This window comes from Ovis canadensis, chromosome 23 (genome assembly GCF_042477335.2).
Source record: "Ovis canadensis isolate MfBH-ARS-UI-01 breed Bighorn chromosome 23, ARS-UI_OviCan_v2, whole genome shotgun sequence".
NCBI classification, from domain to species: domain Eukaryota; kingdom Metazoa; phylum Chordata; class Mammalia; order Artiodactyla; family Bovidae; genus Ovis; species Ovis canadensis.
This window is the reverse complement of record NC_091267.1, coordinates 32,948,811-32,954,259: the sequence shown is the minus strand read 5'-3', so window position 1 is coordinate 32,954,259 and position 5,449 is coordinate 32,948,811. Positions and strand designations below refer to the sequence as shown.

The window sequence follows — 5,449 nt, the reverse complement described above, 5'->3', positions numbered from 1 at the left end:
ACAGACTAACAATAGTGCTGCTGCCCAATCTGTCACACTGTGAACATGTGCTCCCTTCCCAGGGAACTTTCTCTCTGATGAGAAAGCCTAGAGGAGAAAGTGCTTACCCCTGGAGGGGATCAGAAATGGTAGATTAGCACAGAGAAGATCCTTTGCCCTGCAAACCACACCACGAAGGTGGAGCCATGTGCTAGGGCTGTGGTAATGGTGGTTTAATGATATTGAGGGCTCTGCCCTTTGGGACTGTGGTTCTGTAGCTTGTCTCTGTATTAACTGGAGGAATGAAGATCGCAATATCCTGCTAACTATTGGTTAATAAAGAGGGCTCACCTTTTCCTAGAAAGTGACTTCTTCCTGAGAAAAGGAAGGTGAGCTGTCAGTTTCTTCACTGGTCCTCTTGTTTTATTAGCTCTTTTCTTTTCTGGTGAGTGAAAAAAGAAATGCTGGGCGGTAGAAATGTAACTGAAAGGAATTATGCAGAACAAGTTCAGAATATAAAAGGCTAAAAAGAATTTGGTTTACTGGTTCTCTTAGGTCCAGAAGTTCTCAAGAAGACTCATCAGCATACGTAAGATTGGAACCAAGGAATACAGTAACATTTAGAACTCCCATTCATTCACTCATTCATTTATATAACAAATATACCTGGGTTAATTTTTATAGGGCCAAAGGATTTAGGACTGAAAGTGTTCCAGAGAAGAGAGCTGTAAGGCACCAAAGGAGAAAAGGGAAAAAAGGAAAGTGAGTTCCAGTTATCAAATGTGTGTGGCAGATTGCCCAAACTTAATAACCTAAAATATAGCAATCATTTTATTGTTTTCATTTCTGAAAGTTCAAGGATTAACTAGGCTTAGCCAGGCAATTCTTGTTTAGGGTCTCTCAGGTATTTGCAGGCAGATAGTTGGAGACGGCAATGGCACCCCACTCCGGTACTCTTGCCTGGAAAATCCCATGGACGGAGCCTGCAGCCTGGTAGGCTGCAGTCCATGGGGTCACTAAGAGTCGGACATGAGTAAGCGACTTCACTTTGACTTTTCACTTCCATGCATTGGAGAAGGAGTGTTCTTGCCTGGAGAATCCCAGGGATGGGGGAACCTGGTGGGCTGCTGTCTATGGGGTTGCACAGAGTCAGACATGACTGAAGCGACTTAGTAGTAGCAGCAGCAGTTGTAGGGGAGGGGCTGGAGTCATCATAAAGTCTTTCTCACTTGCATACTGGTGGTTGTTGCTGGCTGTTGTCTGGAACTTCTGCTGAGGCTCTTAGCGAGCTGATCACCTACACTTGGACTCTCTTGTGGCTTGGGCTTCCTCACAGGATGGCAGCTGGTTTCCAAAAAAAAAAAAAGCATCTCAAGAGAACTGGACGGAAGCACTATCCTCTTGTATGTCCTGGCTTCAGGAGTCACAAGACTGACTCAGATTCCAAGTCAGGGAACACGACCTGCCTCTTCATTGGAGGAATGTCACTGCCAATTGAAAGAAGAACGTATGGAGAGCTTGTTGCAGCCATTTTGAAAAAGGTAGGTAGATCCAGGTGTGAGTGGTCTTGAATGAAATCTTGCTGAAGAACTAATACTAATGAATGAAGACTAATCTGGAATAATTAGTCAGCCATACTAGGAAACATATGATCAAATGGGTAATTTTGTAACATGAATAGTTATGGCTAAAAGGTAGAGTCAGAGCAGACTTCCTGGAAGAAGTAGGACTTTGAGGTGACTCTGAAGCCTGTATAGGGCCCATTTGAAAGAAAGAAAGTGGAAGTGTTGGTCACACAGCCATGTCCAACTCAGACCCCATGGACTACAGGAGCCTGCCAGGCTCCTCTGTTCTTGGGATTCTCTAGGGAAGAATACTGGAGAGGGTAGCCATTCCTTTCTTCAGGGTATCTTCCTGACCCAGGGATTGAGCCGGGGTCTCCTGCATTGCAGGTAGATTCTTACTACCACCAGGGAACCACCAGGGAAAACCAGGGTCCATTTGGTTATGTTTAATTTATGTTCATTTTTCACCAACACAGAAAAGGAATGATAATAAGCAAAATTATAATTACTGGTAATTCTTCCCATTACCAATGAGATAACTAGTTAGCATTTCCAGGTGCATCTTCCTCAGTTTCCCCCCTCCAGAAATGTATTAATATTACAAATTTGCAATCCTACTTTTCTTACTTAAAATATTTTGTGAATGTTTTCCTAAACTATTAAACATTTTTCTAAAATATAATGTTGAATCTCTGCAGAGCATTCTGTCATGTGAATATGCTATGGTTTACTTTTAAAACGTTTACTGTTGGGAATTTAAACTGTTGCATGTTTTTTTTTTCTATTGTGAAAAAACCCTGATGAGGACCTTTATGTGGAAATCTTGGTGCTTATCTATGATTAGTCTCTCAGGATTAATTCCTAAAGGTAGAATTATTGGTCAGAAGTTATCCATATTTTAGAAACCTTTTACATAACTTGTCATGGTGACTTCTAGGACAGATTATGCTGGTTGCCCATCCCACCAGGCTGAGTCCCTATTTAGTTGCACGTTTGCCAATATTGATAGTTACTGGCTGCAAAGGACAGCTTTCTATTTGAGAGACCAAAGTGGAGCTTTGGGCTTTACTCTGATTTTATCTTATTATTAGAAGGGAAGTATTTCCCCATAAATGTTTTTATCATCTGAGTGTTTTTTAAAAAGTGACTTGCTGGTTTAAATTCTTTGCCTATTTTTTCCATTGGCATTTTCCCTCCTATTGATTAGTAGCAGCAATTTATAAATTATTACTCATTTGTTTAGCACATATGGTGCTTTTTTCTCATTTGATCTTTTTGTTTTCCAGGTTTGTCTGTGATGGAGTTTTTAAATGGAGGGAGTTTTTTAAAGTTTCTGTGTGGTCACATCTAGTAATCTTTTTATTTATGTATTTTTCTTTTGTTCTTATCTATGAAAGGCCTTATTAATAATAACAGATTAATTTTTACCTTGTTTTTCTTTTGTGTTCACACACATACCCACACCCACACACATACATAAAACATTGAATTGTCAACTCAGTCTGGACTATATCTTAAGATACATTCTGAGGAGGGGTCTCCTAAAGTTTGTTTCCCAAATATTTACCCATATGTAGGATGACAGGATTTAGATCAGTAGAGGGAGAAGCTTGCATCCTTAAAGGGAGAAATTGTGTGATTCTGGCTGAAGTAGAGGGGGGCTGTGGGGATGACTGCACTTACCTTCTGGAGGGCCTGGGATGCCAGGCAAAGTGGTGGTGGGGGGTGCCTTATGGCATTAAGAACCATACATTTGACATTGAAGTTGCTCAGTCGTGTCTGACTTGTTGTGACCCCATGGACTGTAGCCTACCAGGCTCCTCCGTCCATGGAATTTTCCAGGCAAGAGTACTGGAGTGGGTTGCCATTTCCTTCTCCAGGAGATCTTTCTGACCCAGGGATTGAACCCAGGTCTCCCGCATTGTAGGCAGACGCTTTACCCTCTGAGCCACCAGGGAAGTCCATACAGGGAAGAACCATACAGGTTGGGGAATAGGGAAATTGTTGTTTTCTGTTCCTGAACGTCTCTTCAGAACTTGTGAGGAGTCAGATACTCTGGTAAGTATATGTAGTATTTCATTTAATTCTCACCACTGCCTACAAGGCAGGTACTATTATTATCATTTTATAGATGAGATGATTGAGGCTTAGTAAATGGCAGGGCTGGGACGGAGTCCAGCTCCGTCTATTTTCAAAGCTCTGGTGTTCAACCAGTGTGCTTATTCATTTCTCAATATAATTAACCTAAGAGTTTCAGAAAGTTCATCCAGAAACATTGTACAGGTTAAAAGGGAGTGGGGAGTGATAGAGGTCAGGAGCTTTGGAGATTCTGGAGGATACAGTGACGAGGTCCTATAGAGAGGCAGGGCTGGGGATGGCCGATGACAATACAGAGGGAGGAAGAGAAGCTGGGAGCAAGCGGTGCAGGGACTGGGAGGGGAGCTTGCTGAATTTAGTATCTTTCAGTTTTGGCTATTATTCTAAGTATTTGATGGGAGTCTTGCTTTGGGTCTTCATCAAGTGACCTTAGCAGTTACCACTCTCCTGAAACTTAAATAGAAACAACCAAGGACCAGATAGTCTTGTATTGAAATTGAGAAAAAGACCCCAAATGCTTATTTTCCCATCTATCAAGATCCTCCAAGGAAGGCAGAGTGATTAAGGGAAGTTTTTTTTTCCCCAAGGGATGAAACTGTACCTTCATTCCCTCAATGAACGTTAATGAAGCACAGAGTCTGCTGTGAGCGACCTAAAGACACATTGAAACAGAGCCTGCCTGCATGGAGGTGAGACTGAGCAGAAGTAGTAACTTGCCCTTGTACATAAACATCACGCAAAATGGGAATTCCCAATCCCCTCAAAGAGGCATAGTTAATAGGTTATGCTGCTGCTGCTGCTGCTGAGTCGATTCAGTCGTGTCCGACTCTGTGCGACCCCATAGATGGCAGCCCACCAGGCTTCTCCGTCCATGGGATTTTCCAGGCAAGAGTACTAGAGTGGGGTGCCATTGCCTTAGGAGGTCTAAAAAGAGAGAACTCTTCTTATTGGGAGGGCCAGGAGCAGACAGAACTAATAACTAGTTTCTGAGTTGGGTTGTGCTAGGCTTGCTAGAAGAAACAGATAAGAATCTTGTGCAATTTTCAAATTTTAAATATATTTGTGTAGGATATGATGAATATAAGTTAATATAAATATAATTCTATTATAGTTAAATTATCAATGACATCATTCAAAATGCTCCTATTCTTACTTTTTCTGTACTTGATAAAATATTCTCAGAAAAATGTTGATATGTCTCACTATGATTATGCATTTTCTCTTTTCCCTTATGTTTCTTCTGGTTTTTGTTTTATGTATCTTTGTTTCTTTGTTGTTAGATGTCCAGTGGTTTATGATGTCAATCATCTTTGTGAATTGTACCCTTTATCATTAAAATATTCATCTTTGTTTCATTTAAAAGTCAATTAATTTAAAAAATTAAAAAAAAGACTCTTGTGTAATTTTCATTCTTCGTTTGCAAACCCTGTGACCTGCCCTCCTACAGGCATGGGTGACTCCCTTGGCATTTGTCCCTCCTGCTCTTCAATCATGGTCTTGTCATGCTGTAATTACAATAATAGAACAGCTCAGTTGTTTAAGATGTTCTAAGAAAGAGGACAAAAGCAAACATATAAGAAATAAACTGCAGCTCAGTGCACAGATCATGCATCTTTATCAAAAGAATTACAGAATGGATGCTGCTTTTCTTCTCCACCCAGGCACAAATTGAAGTCCTAACTCTATTTCAAAGTCTTCCCGAATAACTCAAACTGCATAGATCACCCACAGCCCTTATATTTATAGCCCCAATTTGGTCCTGTGGTTCTTGGTAACGGAGCAATCATAAATAGGCTTAGGTCTGCAAG

General features: G+C 41.0%; 1 long non-coding RNA gene across 1 annotated transcript; it reads left to right on the top strand.

Moving 5' to 3' along the window:
* Positions 1-300: 300 nt before the first annotated feature.
* On the top strand, positions 301-4,330 carry LOC138428526 (uncharacterized). Its single transcript, XR_011252478.1, has 3 exons — positions 301-1,520; positions 2,831-3,602; positions 4,229-4,330. It is a non-coding gene; the product is annotated as an uncharacterized lncRNA (long non-coding RNA).
* The last annotated feature ends 1,119 nt before the right edge of the window (positions 4,331-5,449 follow it).